Here is a 17122-nt window from a genome sequence, read left to right as displayed (position 1 = left end):
TCCCCACCTACCCGTCTTCCCACGATATCCCTCAATCCCCACCTACCCACCTTCCCACCATATCCCTCAATCCCCACCTACCCACCTTCCCACGATATCCCTCAATCCCCACCTACCCACCTTCCCACCATATCCCTCAATCCCCACCTACCCGTCTTCCCACCATATCCCTCAATCCCCACCCACCCGTCTTCCCACCATATCCCTCAATCCCCACCTACCCACCTTCCCACCATATCCCTCAATCCCCACCTACCCACCTTCCCACCATATCCCTCAATCCCCACCTACCCGTCTTCCCACCATATCCCTCAATCCCCACCTACCCGTCTTCCCACCATATCCCTCAATCCCCACCTACCCACCTTCCCACCATATCCCTCAATCCCCACCTACCCGTCTTCCCACCATATCCCTCAATCCCCACCTACCCGTCTTCCCACGATATCCCTCAATCCCCACCTACCCGCCTTCTCCCCATATCCCTCAATCCCCACCTACCCGTCTTCCCACGATATCCCTCAATCCCCACCTACCCGTCTTCCCACGATATCCCTCAATCCCCACCTACCCGCCTTCTCCCCATATCCCTCAATCCCCACCTACCCACCTTCCCACCATATCCCTCAATCCCCACCTACCCGTCTTCCCACCATATCCCTCAATCCCCACCTACCCGCCTTCTCCCCATATCCCTAAATCCAACCTACCCACTTTCTACCCATATTCCTTCATCTCACCAATCCATCTTCTCTCCATATTGCTCATTCTCACCAAGCAACCTTCTCCCCTTATCCGTAATTCCCAACTACCCACCTTCTCAAGAGTTCAGAACATACTCCTCTCATTAAGGTGAGTTTGGACTCAGAATCACTACCAGGAGTATTCCAGTTTCTGAAGGGGTATAAAGAGCTATTTTGTTCCTGACACTCAATCTTTCCTTCCAACTCTGAATCAACTCTCACACTAACCTGGTTGACTTAACTGCCCTCTGAAATATGGCCTCGGTATCAGACAGGCGCACCCAGCCCAGACGGGCCTGCAAAGTGCTTCTCACTAACGTCTGTGAACTGGTGCCAAAGTTGGGAGATCTGTCCCACGGACTCGTCAAGCAATAACCTGACATAGTCATTATGAGCCGGGGCTCAGTGGGTAGCATCTGGCCTCAGAGTCAGAAGGTCGTGCGCTCGAACCCCACACACACCAGAGACTTGAGCATCGTAATCCTGGCCGACAATTTCCTGTGCCAGTACTGTGGGAGCGCTGCACGCTCAGAGGATCAGTACTGAGGGAATGCTGCACTGTCAGAGGAGCAGTACTGAGGAAGCGCCGCACGGTCGGAAGGTCAGTATTGAGAGAGTGTTGCACTTTCGGAGGGTCAGTAAAGAGGGAGTGCTGCACTGTCGGAGGTTCAGTACTGAGGGAGTGCTGCACTGTCGGAAGGTCAGTACTGAGGGAGTGCTGCATTGTCGGAAGGTCAGTACTGAGGGATTGCTGCACTGTCGGAAGGTCAGTACTGAGGGAGTGCTGCACTGTCGGAAGGTCAATACTGAGGGAGTGCTGCACTGTCAGAAGGTCAGTACTGAAGGAGTGCTGCACTGTCAGAAGGTCGGTACTGAGGGAGGGCTGTACCCTTTGAAGTGTCGTCATTTGGATGAGATGTTCAACCGAGTGCGCTCATCTCAGTCTTTAATGGCCGACCCCTTATCTGGGGAATGGGGAATGACTATTCCCCATTGGTCTCGATTCACCAGTCAGTGTAATCACCATCTATCCTGTCAAGTCCCCTCATAATACTATATGTTTCTATGAGATGAGAAAGGAATAGGATATGTTGATGGGGTTAGATGAAGAAGGGTGGTCTTTTGCTCGTGTGGAACATAAACCCCGGCATGTATCTATTGTGCCGAATGGCCTGTTTCTAAGCTGTGCAAATCGAAGTATTTCTGGAATCTTAGCATACATTGGGCCCGTCATGCCTGTGCTGGCTCTTTGAAAGAACACACTGGAGATCACAACCCACCGAGGGGAACTGGGACATGAAAAGCTTTCAATTAATGAAACAAATACTACAAACAGGAAGTATTGAGCCCCCACAGAAATACGGAGATCAGAGGAGCCTGTAGCTAAGGCAAAGCAGTTATGAACGGAGATTTTAATTTTCCCATTGACTGCGTTATAATGGCAATACATTTCCCGAGTGCATCACGGACAGTTTACTGAAACAATATCATAGAACGGGGAGGATATAACTATCACGAAAGAGAGAACAAGCTGGATGTCTTTTCTCCTTAAAAGAGAAGACTGAGGAGTGACCTGATAGAATTCTTTAAGTTTAATGACGGGTTTGATACGGTAGACGGAGAGAAGATGATTCCACCCGCGGGTGAGAGCAGAACTAGGGGTTAAAAATCGAAGCTAGTTAATGATAAATCCAATATTAACTCAGGAGAAACTCCTTTACCCAGGGAGTGGTGAGAGTGAGCAACTCGCTACCACAAGTGAGTTGAGGCGACGAGCAAAGATGCTGTTAAGATTAAGCTCGATAAGCACACGAGGGATGAGGGAATAGACGGATATGTTGATTGGGTCATGATGAAGCAGGGTGAAAGGAGGACCATGTGGAGCAGAAGACAACGGCATGGACTCTTTGGGACGAATGTCTGTACGGTGTATGTTGGGGGTAAGATAAAGAGAGACGGAGAGAGTAAAGGGAGAAAGAGAGAGTAGAGGGAGAAAGAGAGCACGATAGAGACAGAGAGAGACATAGAGAGAAAGACATAGAGTTTGAGGAACTGAAAATCGAGAAACAGAGGAGGGATAAGTAAATAGAGACCGGAGGAGATGTTTTGGAAATGCCTGTGAGCTGTTGGCCGCAAAACAATAGCCACGTGTTGCTGCTTCAATGGATTTTTTCCAGGGAGAATGTTGACAAAAACAGCAATTTGTATTTTAACACCAATCGGACCGAGAGACTGGAGCAGAGCATCGAAGAAAGGGAGAATGAACGAGAATGGGGGAAGGCAGTGATCTCAGGAAAAGAACCAGGCTCCATCCCGGTGTCCGTTAGTAGATATCACCCGGAGTGGGATTGAGACCCACACACAGAGCATGGGAGAGTGCAGAGGGACTTTTACTCTGTATCTCACCTGTGTTGTAACTGGCCTCGGAGTGTTTGATGGGACAGTGTAGAGGGAGCTTTACTCTGTTTCTAACCCTGTACCTGAACTGGGACTGTTTGACGGGACAGTGTAGATGCAGCTTTACTCTGTTTCTAACCCCTATTTCACCTGCCCTGGGAGTGTTTGTTGTGACATTTTAGAGGGAGCTTTACTCTATATCTGACCCATTTTATTCCTGTCCTTGGAACAGTTTAAACGAGGGTGGTTGGTATTTTCCATGCCTCATGTTGCAAAGCATTAAGTCGTGACTGTATTTCTGTTGGTGAGCCCTGTTATTACAAAAATCTTGCTGTTCACACCGGAAGGTTCTGTTTCTCAATGGTGTTCGGTTTCTCGAGCAATTCCTTCACAGGTCACTGTTGAGTGTGGCAATTGTATCATGGTCGGGGGGGTGGGGGCGGGGGCATCATTCCCAGGGCCCACCATCGTGCAGACACAGAGAGAGTAGATCGTTGTCCATTCAATGAGAGATCAAAACACAGTCCAGACACTGAGAGAGGAGATCAGTCCAGACATTGAGAGAGGAGATCACAGTCCAGACACTGAGAGAGGAGATCACAGTCCAGACACTGAGAGTGGTGATTACAGTCCAGACACTGAGAGAGGAGATAATATCCAGACAGTGAGAGGGGATCACCGTCCAGACACTGAGAGTGGAGATCACAGTCCAGAATCTGAGAGATGTGCTCACAATCCAAGCACTGAGAGAGGAGATCACAGTCCAGACACGGAGAGAGGCGATCTCAGTCCGGACAGTGAGAGAGGAGATCAGAGTCCCAACACTGAGAGAGGTGATCACAGTCCAATTGCTGAGAGGGAATTACAGTCCAGACACTGAGAGAGATCAAAGTCCAGACACTGAGAGTGGAGATCACATTCCAGCCATGAGAGAGGTGATGACAGTCCATAAAGTGAGCGTTTCAAGAGCAAAATTTTAAAAAGAACAGACACACAAGAGTTATAATCTCTGGATTATTACCTAAGCCACGTGCAAATAGTCGTAGGGATAAGCAGATTAGGGAGGAGAACACATGGATGAAGGAGTGGTGTGGGAAGGAGAGGTTCCATTTCGTGGGACACTGGCACCTGTACTCGGACACGATGGAATTGTACCGTTGGGACCGGCTCCACGTGACCCGGGCTGGCACCAGGGTTCCAGCGTTAAGAATAAATACGGCTTTAAATTTGTAATTGGGTCTGGAGCTCAGTTGGAAAGGTAATATAAATAACAATTCTGGAACAAAAAGGAAGAGCGTAGAGTGATAGTCAGAAATTATGCTTTCAGCACTACATGTAAAGGAAAAACTGAAAGATGAAAAGTAATTAAATCTGGAGAGAGAAATAAGGAATTTGTGTGAAATACAATACTGATTGATGAAAAGTAATTAAATCTGGAGAGAGAAATAAGGAATGTGTATGAAATACAATACTGATTGATGAAAAGTAATTAAATCTGGAGAGAGAAATAAGGAATGTGTGAGAAATACAATATTACAATCTGGGCAGGGTGTGTGGCCCAAATAAGCGTTCTTTATACAAACGCATGAAGTATAAGCAACAAATTGAATGAAATGCGGGCACAAATTCAACCTACAGGGTACGAAATGGTAGCCATTAGTGAGGCATGGCTGTACAACAGTCAGGAATGGGAACTGAATATACCAGGTTATAAGGTCTATAGGAAGGATAGGAGAACTGGTAGAGGGGGAGGAGTATAGTGAGTGATTAAGGATGAAATTTCTTCATTGATAAGAGATGATATAACGAGAGGTAGGCAGTCAGTGGGAACTTTATGCGTAGAATTAGGAAATAGAAAAGGATTCAAGCCCAAAGTGGGAGTTGTGTATAGAACCCCTGTAGCAGCTGTGAAGCGGCAGAATGTATAAATGTGGAGATTAGACAAGCATGTAGCAAAGGCAGAGTGGTTTATATGGGGATCGATTTTAACTTTCATATAGATTGGGATAAACAGACGAGCTCATGTCAGAAAGGTAACGAATTTCTTGAGTATGTTCAGGAAAACTTTCTGCTACAATATGACCGAGGAGAAACAAGGAGGCAGGCCACAGTAGAATTAATAATGAGCAATGGGCCAGATTTAATTAACAGCCTAACGGTGTACGAACATTGATCTGAATTGGAAAACTGTACATGTCACTCCACTATTTAAGAAAGGTGATAGAAGGAAACCAGGGAATTATAGACCAGTTCGCCAAACATCTGTTTTCGAGAAATTACTCGAGTCTCTAATTAAGGATAGTGACTGAACACATTGAACATTTTCAGCTGATCGAAAGAGAGAGCATGGATTTTGTTTTGAAGAGGTGACTGAAGTAGTGGACAGGGGAATGTCTATGGAGTTTGTTTCTATGGACTTCCAAAAGGCATTCGATAAAGTCCCTCAGAAGAGACTGTTAGCTAAAGTTGAAGCTGATGGAATTGAGGGAAAATGATTGACCTGGTTAGGAAATTGGCAGAGCGGCAGGAGACATTGGGCCTGAAGTCGCTGCGAGCGGCGAGGCAACGCTCACTGCAGCTCATGCGAATTAAATTAACAAAAATACTGACTCTAGGCTCTGTGGCGATGAATTGCTTGAATTTGAACTTTACAAAAATTGTGCTCTATCAACCCAGCCTCTGAGCAGCGTAATTTGCCGCGTAGCTGGAAAGGTGTGTGAGGAGAAGACACGAACACAAATTCGGTAAGGACGAGACGTCCCGCCCACAGAATTAGGCTGCATTGCTCAAAAAATCAAGCCGACTTCATTCCTTTAAAGTTTGCATTTTGTATGGTATTGTAATTTTTTTCTAAAATCAAAAACCAAAGAAATAATTGAATTAAATTAATGAGACAGAAGGAAAACGTTTAAAAATTAATATTGTAATTTTCATTCTTCTTCAATAACCAAAAAACTAATACAATAAGGAGTGATATGAGAGTCCTCGTTATTAAAAGTTCATCTTTACTTGATTGGCAGTAATTAAAACTTACCGAGCTGTTAAAACTCATTTTGGACTTTGTATTTACTGGAATGATACCTGGACATCAAGGGTTAAATAATGATGATCGATTACACAAACTAGGGTTGCATTCTCTGGAATTTGGAAGATTAAAGGTTGATTTGTTCGAATTTTTCAAGCTATTAAGGGGAACTGATAGGGAAGACAGAGAGAAACAATGTCCGCTGGTTGGGGAGTCCAGGACTATGGGTCTCAGCCTAAAAAATTAGAGCCAGAACTTTCAGGAGTGAAGTTATGAAACACTTCTACACGCAAAGGGTGGGAGATATTTGGAACTCACTTCTGCAAACGGAAGTTAGTGTTAGCTCAATTGTTAATTATAATTCTGAGGTTGATAGATTTTTCTTAACTCTGTTAATATTGGGGTTAAGGCGGGTAAATTAAGTTCGGTCAGAGATCCGCCATGATGCCATTGAATGGCGCAACAGTCACCAGGGATCAAAATTCCGACTCCTGTTCCGACGTTCCTGGTCAATGTCATCACCAACCACAATCTTCAGCAGGCGGCACTGCTGACCAGCAGTGTCAGAGCAAAGAGAGACAGAGAAAGGGGCAAGAGAAAGGGTGACATAAGCAAAAAGGTTGAGGGAGGGAGAGAGAAAAATGAAGACATGGAGATATAGTTCGTGAGAGAGAACGAGAGAGACAGACATGTGACAAAGAGAGATAGAAACAGAGAGGAGAGAGCAATAAATAGAGATAAATAGGAGAGGCCGAAAGGGAGACAGACAGAGAGGGAGAGACGAGGATAGAGGGAGAGACGAGTCTTGAGGGAGAGATAGCTGAGGGAAAGAGAGTGAGACTCAGAGGGAGATGGAGAGAGAGAAAGAGAGAGACGAATTGTGGGAGAGAGAGAGAGAGCGATGGAGAGGGAGACAGAGAGATAGTGATAGAAAGGCAGAGAATCCGCAGAGAGAGAGACACATGGAGAGAGAGAGAGAGAATTATAGAGACAGAGAGATGGTGGGGGCGAAAGAATGAAAGACACAAACAGAGGGAGAAACAGACAAACAGAGAGGGCGGAGGGAGGAAGAAAGAGAGGGAGAGACGGGGATGGATCAGAGAGTGTAGATGGAGGGAGACAGAGAGAGAGCGAGTAGAGACAGAGAGAGTAGGGTCGATGTAGAGAGACGGAGAAAGAAAGAGAGTGAGAAAGAGAGTGGAGGTTGAGTGACTGGGAAAGAGAGAGCATCAGACGGAAAGATTCAGAGTGGGAGAGTCAGAGGGAGAGAAAGGGACAGAGTTAGAGAGTTTAGGGAAAGAGACAGAGAGAGAGACAGAGAGATGTGGATGGGTCAGAGAGTGTAGTGGCAGAGAGTGTAGTGGCACAGAATGTAGTGCACAGAGTGTAGTGGCACAGAGTGTCGTGGCAGTAGCAAAGAGAACGAGTACAAGGGAAGCTTGAAATTGAAGGTGAGATATATAGAAAGGGAGAGAGTTACTGACTGAGAGAGGTGGAGATTAGAGCTGGAGAGGGAGAGATATGGAGAGTAGAGCGAGAGAATGAGAGGAGAGAGTGAAGAACGAAAGAGGGAGACACAGTGCAGAGGCAGAGAGACACCGAGAGGGAGAATGAGGAGGGGGTGAGGAGTGTTACAGAGAGACAGGCAGACAGACGGTGAGAATCTGAATAATACAGACAGAGAGATAGTGGGGGTGAGGGAGAAAGAAAGAGACAGACAGATGGAGAAAAAGACAGAAAGAGAGAGAAACAGTGGAGACAGAAAAACGGAAGAGAAATATTGAGAGATGGGGAAGAGAGAGAAAGAGAGAGAGAGGGAGGAGAAGGGGGAGAGATATGGAGTAAAGGGTGAGAGCGAGTAGAGAGCGAGGAGAGTGCGACAGACACAGAGAGAGAGAGGCCGAGAGAGAGAGAGAGAGGGAGAGAGGAAGGGGTGAGATAGAGAGCAGAGGGAGAGCACGAGCAGAGAGCGAGGAGGGTGACAGAGAGAGAGAGTGAGGGGTATCGGGAGAGGGACAGGGAAAGAGAGAGAGACTCCCACCTACCAATTATCTACCCTTTTCATTCAACAAAACAACCCAAAACCTTCTCACAATATCCCTCAACAAAACTTACCACCTTCTCACCATATCCATCAACCCCACCTACCGAAATTCTCCCCATATCACTCAACCCCACCGACACACATTCACACAATGTCCATCAATCCCCACTTAAATACATTCTCCACATTTCACTCAAACTCCACCTAATCACCTTCTCCACATATACCTGACACACGGCTACCCATCTTCTCCACATATCTCTCACTCCCTCCTACCATCCATTTCCCAAGATCACGCTAACCCACCGAACCACCTTCTCACAATATCTCTCAATCATAACCTACCCCCTTTATTAATATTTCCCAAAATCACACTTAACCAACTCCTCACCATATCCGTCCACCCCACCTATCCATCTTCTCCCCATTTCACTCAACTACACCTACCCACCTTCAGTCAAAATCCCTCAATTCCCAACTACCAATCATCCCCCATATCCCTCAATCCCCACCGACCTTTCTTACCCCCAAATACCTCAATCCCCACCTACCCACATTATCACCTTATTCCTCAATCCCAGCTAAACAACTTCCCACCATATCTCTCAATACCACCTAAACACCTCCCCATGTTCATCAAACCAGAGCTGCACAACTTATCCCCATAACACTCAACCCCACCTACCCACATTCTCACAACATCCCTCAATCACCACCTACACTTCTTCGCACCATATACCTCAATCCCCACCTAACCGCCTTCTCTTCATATTCCTCACTCATACTTACCCATCTTCTCCAAATATTCCTCAATCCACACATATCCATCGACTCACCATATGCCGAAACTCACCTACCCACCTTTTCAAAAAATCTCTCAACCCCACATTCCAACCTTCGACCCCTGTCCCTCATAACCACCTTCACGCCATATCATTCAATCCCCAACTACTAACCCAACTTCTCCCTATATCCCTCAATTCCACCTCCGCAACTTCTCAGCATAGCCCTCAAAGCCCACCTAACTACCTTCTCTCCGTATCCCACAAACTCTCCGACGCACCATCTCCACAGATCACTCAAACACACCCAACCACCTTCTCACTATATCCATTATTATCACTTACCCACCCCCTCACCATATCCGTCAACCCCACCTATCCACATTATCGTCATATCCCTCAATCCCACCTATAAACCTTCTCCCCTTGTCACTCAACCCCAACTACACACATCAAAAAAAAATCCTCAATCCACAACGACCTCCCATATCCCTCAATCACCTGAAGACATCTTTACGCCATATCCCTGAATCCCAACTTAATCATGGCTGACTTTCACCTACATATATACTGGCCAAACCAAATTAGCAATAATACTGCGGGGCATTAATTCCTGGAGTGTGTACGAGATGGTTTTTCAAACCAATATGTTGAGCAGCCAATTCGGGATCAGGCTATTCTAGATTGGGTATGGTGCATTGAGAAGCAGTTAATTGATAACATTGTTGTGCGGGGTCCTTTGAAGGAGAGTAACTGTAACATGATAGAATTCTTCATTAAGATAGAAAGTGAAGGAGTGCAATCCGAAACTAGGGTACTAAATCGAAGGTATGAGGAGTGAGTTGGCTATGATAGATTTGGGACCTTCATTAAAAGGCATGACGGTGGATAGGCAATGGCTAACATTTTAGGAACGAATGCATGAATCGCAACAGTTATACATTCCATTCTGGCACAAAAACACAGAAGGACAAGAGCCGCAACCATGGCTAACAAAAGAAGTTAAGGCTAGGATGCGATGCAAAGTGGAGTCATATCAATTTGCCAGAAAATGCAGCAAGCATGAGGATTGGGAGCAGTTTTGAACGGAGCAAAAAAGGGCCAAGAGATTGATTAAGAGGGAAAAATAGAGAATGAGAGTGAACTTGCAAGGAACATAAAAGCGGACTGTAAAAACTTCTACAAACGGGAATATGGTATTGAGATAGACGATCAGCCATGATCATATTGAAAGGCAGAGCAGGCTCGAAGGGCCGAATGGCCTACTCCTGCTCCTCTTTTCTATGATTCGATGACTCGGTTGCCAAGATTTCCACCTTCAGCAGGTGGTGTCAGATCGACCGTCCATTACACACCGTCCTCCATTTTCACTTCCATTTACTTCGATACTATTAAAAGTAATTGACAGAATATTATGGGCTGATTCCCTGCAATTTCCGAAAGTGCTCTCCCGGGGAGTGACGCTCCACCGCAAGTTCCACTGCCCGGATTGTGAGTCCGCTGAAGGCAGAATTAACCCCCGGTGATGAATGGGGCAGAACAAAACCCCGCACGGCCTCGGTTTCGCGCTCTCCACAGTTTGTTTGATCAATTTCCCTGTTCGGGTTTTATGCATTCAATCATTTTAACATTTTTGTTCTTGAAATGTCTCTCATTTACTCCGCAGATATTTTTTGTCATCTCTCAATTCCTTGATATTCTGAAATAGATTCCAGGTCAGTGAAAGAATGACATTCCCACTAACTCCTGTTTGTCGCCTCTGTTCTGTCCTTTTCCCAGTTCCACGAAAACTGTTTCACTTTGTTTTCAGTCCACACTAGAGTTATACCTGAACCGTCACCCTGTCCTTTGTCCAGATACTGACCGATCCGTTGGGTATTTTCACCTCTTTCTTTCATTGTTTCAGATTCACAATAATTGCAGTTTGAACCATTTCTTTCCAGTTTGGTCTGTTTCTCTTGTGTTACCTTCTATGATTCTAAGATCTGATCGTCTGTTGGTTTTGTGATGTTTAAATCATCCAAATTCATCCCATGTCCCTCCCACTTACCTGATGTTCTTGTCCACTGAAATGCCTCTCGGATGTTGACAACGAACTGACTCCGTCCACCCCTTCTTCAACTTCCTGTTCCAGTCTGTCCCGGTAGAATTTCGTCAACTGGATCAGTTGGTAACCTTCAGACTTTGTCAAGAACTCAGTGATCGCAGTGTTCGGTCTTTGAACAACATTGGAGAAAATTATCACATTATCGACCTTCCATCCGGGCGGCGTCATTTCCTCTGATACCAAACGGCTGACGCCTCCTGTGAGCCATGTTATCAAATACCTTCTGAAAACCCATATATGCCGCATGTGTTACAATCCATTGACCGATATATTTTCGTCTCAACACGGCTGTATCAAATTTGTCAAATACAATGTCAAATGCTACAGTTAGCCGTTGCAGCCTTCACTGAATCTTAAATGCTAAATAATTCGACGTGAAATTTCAGATTCGAGGGGTTTGTCCACAAATGACGTGGACTAATTAGTCTCGAGTTATCTTTTTTTTTATTCCTTCTTGGGACGTGGACGTCGCTGGCGAGCCGGCATTTATTGCCCATCCCTAATTGCCCTTGAGAAGGTGGTGGTGAGACGCCTTCTTTAACCGCTGCAGTCCGTGTGGTGAAGGTTCTCCCACAGTGCTGTTAGGAAGGGAGTTCCAGGATTTTGACCCAGCGGCGATGAAGGAAAGGCGATATATTTCCAAGTCGGGATGATGTATGACTTGGAGGGGAAAGTGCAGGTGGTGTTGTTCCCATATACCTGCGGCTCTTGACCTTCTAGGTGGTAGAGGTCGCGGGTTTGGGAGGTGCTGTCGAAGAAGCCTTGGCGAGTTGCTGCAGTGCATCCTGTGAATGGAGCCACTGCAGCCACTGTGCGCCGGTTGTGAAGGGAGTGAATGTTTCGGGTGGTGGATGGGGTGCCAATCAAGCGGGCTGCTTTGTGCTGGATGGTGTCGAGCTTCTTGAGTGTTGTTGGAGCTGCACTCATCCAGGGAAGTGTGGAGTGTTCCATCACACTCCTGATTTGTGCCTTGTAGATGGTGGAAAGGCTTTGGGGAGTCAGGAGGTGAGTCACTCGCCGCAGAACACCCAGCCTCTGACATGCTCTTGCAGCCACAGTATTTATATGGCTGGTCCAGTTAAGTTTCTGGTCAATAGTGACCCCCAGGATGTTGATGGTGGGGGATTCGGCGATGGTAATGCCGTTGAATGTCAACGGGAGGTGGTTAGACGGTCTCTTGTTGGAGATGGTCATTGCCTGGCACTTGTCTGGCGCGAATGTTACTTGCCACTTGTCAGCCCAAGCCTGGATGTTGTCCAGGTCTTGCTGCATGCGGGCTCGGACTGCTTCATTATTTGAAGGGTTGCGAATGGAACTGAACACTGTGCAATCATCAGCGAACGTCCACATTTCTGACCTTATGATGGAGGGAAGTTTATTGATGAAGCCGCTGAAGATGCTTGGCCCAGGACACTGCTCCGAGGAACTCCTGCAGCAATGTCCTGGGGCTGAGATGATCGGCCACCAACAACCACTGCTATCTGATTGACACAGTCTCCTTATTTTAACACAGACATGACTTGGTCTCTTTCAGTACACCTGGATATTTTCATCAACAATTGTGTTATCAAAAATTGTGAGTTTTGAAAAATTGTGGTCATAGTCCCTCCTATCTGCTCTCTGAATTCCTTTAAAAGCCTCGGTTGCGTTATCTCTGAGCTCAGTGGCATATCCAGCTCGGCAATTAAATTCACAACCAAATCCTTCCCTAAAATTGTCTCGAAATATGGCTCGCTGAAGATGCTGTATCGACGCCTTTGTATTGAATAATTTTACTGTAGACAGTTTGATACTGTGATACTTTGATGCTTTGAAACCAACATTTGCACATCTGCCATCATTTTTAGAAACTGACTGAAATATTTTGTATCTCCCCAAAAGTTCATCCACTCCAGCCCTGTCTTTGCGACACGAGAACACATCTCTCATGATTCTGACTTTCCAAACGTGCTCGGAATGATTTGTAGATTCACAGACATAACACACAATCTGAACTCCAATTCATTGGACTGTTGACCAGTTCTCGTTTTTTTCTCTTTTTTTAATATCAAGTTACTTCTTCTGTCACGACTTCAAAAACCTCCTTCCTTTTTTCCTGCGAATAACTTTTCACTATTTCATCAATCTTCTGTTCCTGCTCCAACAGTTTTATTATTTCCACTCTCTAGTCTCAGATCCGGATATTTCACACGCTCCAGTCTTTTCAGGTGAAACACTCCCACTGCTCCCTATACCCATTCTGTCAATCCGTTTTGGCTGGTTGGTTCAGATCGTAACCGTCCCTACCCTTCGTCCTGAACTCACCCGAGTGTCCCAAGAGCATGAACCCTTCCCTCCTGCTCCAGCCCTGCAGCCGCACATTGACCTGCCTCATATTGTCCTCAGTAAGCGGCCCAGTGCAAAACAATTCGGAGATCACCAACTTGAGGCCTTGTTTTTCAGTCTCGTGCTCAAATTCTAATATTCTCTGTATAACCGTGTTATTGGCTCCGACTATGAATATTTACCGCTCTCCTTTCCTTCCCAGAGATGGTCACACCTGTTGCAGGAAGTACTTCCTTGTGGCACCAGGGAGGCAACTTACAATTTGGACCTGCTCAGGGCTGCAGAAGAGTCTGTCTATTCCCCTTACCATAGATTCTCCCATCACTCTCGCTCTCCTATTCCTGTGCCTTCCCTGCCTCTCACCACTCCCCCAATGATCCCTGGTTTCACATTGTTACTCAGGAAGACCAATCTGAGTCACTGTTTCTATCCACCTTACAGTCCATAACATCAGGTGTCTATTGCCAGTTCCACGACTGAGATCCCTCCACCTGTGACTGAACTGCCCCACGAGATGGTCACTCACTTTCTTCTATCTACACACCATATGCTCGGTTTCTTCTTCCTGTGAGAGCAACAGGATCTTGTTCGTGATCTTGACCCTTTATCAGGACACATTTGATATATTAAAGATTGTTCTGAACCTACCGGTGTCTATTCCCTTTCTTGTTGATGATGTTGGATCTTCTCCCCTGTTTGGACCTTCAGCCATGGTGGTAAGAGGCGTTCCAAGATTCTGACGCTCTGTAATAAATATATTAATAGGAAGGTTAGACTGAAATATTATGATGAGAATGATAAAACAGCGTCTTGTTGAATGTGATATCAAGTCCCTTCTCCCCCATCAGGACAACAGCTGTTAGATCTGGGATCCAGCATTTCCCGACTTTTACGATCAACTCTCCACATGAGGTGCGGCACAGACAACTGCCCAGTGAAACCCAATGAGTCCCTCTGATCTTCACAACCCAGTGAGAGTCGGCCGAGATTCTGCACTCGGAGCACCAATTGGTAAGATTTCGTCACAGTGCATGCCAGCACCAGAATTATTCCTGAGGTAGTGAATATTCTGGAGGGCAATATGGAACGAGGTGATGAATTAAATGTTCCTTCACTCGTTGTTACACAGTCTGGCGCTGTTGTATTATTTTATTCACAGATTTGTTTTTAATATTTTTGATTTGTTAAGTTTTGATATTAAATTCTGATGTTTATGAGCCTGATATCTTTCTACATACACAATATTTAGCTTGGTGTGATTTCTCTGCTCTCTTTGGTAGTGACATTGTTCGTGTGTTCATGGAGATGTGTTTTGGTTGGTGCTTCTATTTGAATATATTTACCTTATCCCTCATAGTATCAGCTCCTGATTAATGACCACTGTTCAATAATATTAACACTCATGTTTAATATTATGAATTGCATAACTTTAAACAGGTGCTGCACATTTATTTTTGGATTATTTTTAGGTGTCTCACAATCTCAAAAAACATCACAACTATATAAGTTGAAGATTTGACGGCTGTTTTACAATCATAATTCCCCATTGTGTGTCTGTCTCGCTCTGTGTGTGCACGCACAGGCAAGAGGAAATAATCAAACTATCAGTCACCGTCCTTTCCTTTCCACACTGTGGAAATGTAAGAGATTAGTCTCGGTCCGTAATTTCTTCAATCAATAGTTGAAGTCATTTGCTGTCAATTGTGTAATAAACGGACATGAGCAATAAAAAATATATTTACACCGACACTAATTGCATTCGTGCAATCAAACACAAGATTAACTTGTGTCGTTACTTTTTATATGAAGATTAGTGATAGGTCCTCCTGCCTATTTTTAATTTCAGTTGTTACGTTTTATATAAAGATTAGTGATTGATACTCGTACTTGGCGGTAAATTCAGCAGTTATTTTTTATGAAAATATTAGTGATGAGACCTCCTGCCTGTTTTTAATCTCAATAGTTACTTTTTTATATGATGGACCCTTCTACCTGCTGGTAATTTCAGTGGTTACTTTTTAAATAAAGATAAGTGATGGATCCTCCTCCCTGTTGGTAATTTCAGTAGTTTATTATTTTACTAATATTAGAGATGGACCCGCCTATCAGTGGGTGATTCCAGGAGTTACTTTGTTTAAACAGATTACTGATGGACCTTCCTACCTGTTATAATTTCAATCGTTGCTTTTTATTTAAAGATTAGTGATGGACCCTCCTGCCTTTTGGTAATTTCTGTAGTTTATTTTTTAATAATGATTCGTGATGGACCCGACTACCTGTTGCAGATTTCAGTAGTTACTTCGGTTATCTAAAGATTCGTGATGGTAATTTCAGTAGTTACTTTTTTTATCTAAAGATTATTGATGGACCCTGCTGCCTGTTGATAATTTCAGTATTTACTTTTAATATATAGATTAATGATAGACCCACATACCTGTTGGTAATTTCATTTGTTACTTTTTATATAAAGATTAGTGACGGACACTTCTACTTTTTGCTGATTTCAGTTGTTAATTTTTATATAAAGATTATTGATGTACACTGCTACCTGGTGGTAGTTTCGGTAGTTATTTTTGAGGTAAAGATTAGTGATGGGACGTCCTGCTTGTTGGTAATTTCAGTGGTTTATTTTTTATAACGATTACTGATGGACCCTCCTACCTGGTGGTAATTTCAGTTCTTACTTTTGATATAAAGATCAGTGATGGGCCCTCCTCCCTGTTGTAATTTCAGCAGTTACTTTCTATATAAAGATTAGTGGTGTACACTGCTACCTGGTGGTAGTTTCAGTCGTTTTTTTAGGTAATGATTCGTGATGGGTCCGCCTGCTTGTTGTTAATTTCAGTGGTTACTTTTTTATGCAAAGGTTAGTGATGGACCCTCCTACCTGTTGGTAATTTCAGCATTTACTTTTTTATAAATATTAGCGATGTGACATCCTGCCTGTTGGTAATCTCAGTCGTTCATTTTTTTAATCTGAACATTAGTGATGCACACCACTGCATGTTTTCAATTTCAGTATTTACTTTTTATATAACGATTTGTGATGGACAATACTCCCTGGTGGTAAATTCAGTGCTTACTTTTTATCTAAAGATTAGTGATGGACCTTCCTGCCTGTTGGTGTTTTCAGTCGTTACTTTTTATATAAAGATTACTGATGGACACTCCTCCCTGTTGGTAATTTCAGTAGTTACTTTTTATATAAAGATTACTGATGGACACTCCTCCCTGTTGGTAATTTCAGTAGTTACTTTTTATATAAAGATTACTGATGGACACTCCTCCCTGTTGGTAATTTCAGCATTACTATTGTTATCTAAAGATTCGTGATGGACCCTCCTGCTTGTTGGTAATTTGAGAAGTTATTTTTGTATTCGAAAGATTAGTGATGAACTCTCCTGCCTGTTGGTAATTTCAATCGTTACTTTTCATACAAAGATTAGTGAGGGACACTCCTACCTGTTGCTAATTTAAGTTGTTACTTTATATAAATATTAGTGATGGACCCGACTACCTGGTGGTAATATGTGTAGTTACTCTTTTTATGTAAAGATTACTGATGGACCCGAACACCTGGTGGTCATCTCAGTAGTTATTTTTTTTTATCTATAGATTATTGACGGACCCTTCTGCCTGTTGTATTTTCAGTCGTTACTTTTTCTATAAAGGTTAGTGATGGACCCTCCCACCTGGTGG

General features: G+C 44.3%; 1 protein-coding gene across 11 annotated transcripts in view; it reads right to left on the bottom strand.

Moving 5' to 3' along the window:
• The window catches only part of LOC137312967 (probable G-protein coupled receptor 139), a 109833-nt gene that overhangs the window by 54376 nt on the left and 38335 nt on the right, over positions 1–17122 (bottom strand). For 10 of the 11 annotated variants that reach the window (XM_067979328.1, XM_067979330.1, XM_067979332.1 and 7 more), the window contains one exon: positions 14072–14167. The gene's annotated coding sequence lies outside the window, so the exon portion shown is untranslated. Of the gene's footprint in view, positions 1–11041; positions 11208–14071; positions 14168–17122 lie in introns of all 11 variants that reach the window. The other variant, XR_010960983.1, reaches the window with a different exon arrangement.

The sequence above is a fragment of the Heptranchias perlo genome, unplaced genomic scaffold, assembly GCF_035084215.1.
Source record: "Heptranchias perlo isolate sHepPer1 unplaced genomic scaffold, sHepPer1.hap1 HAP1_SCAFFOLD_44, whole genome shotgun sequence".
In the NCBI taxonomy this organism is placed as follows: domain Eukaryota; kingdom Metazoa; phylum Chordata; class Chondrichthyes; order Hexanchiformes; family Hexanchidae; genus Heptranchias; species Heptranchias perlo.
The sequence above is the reverse complement of the archived record's forward strand: the minus strand, read 5'-3'. Positions and strand labels throughout refer to the sequence as shown.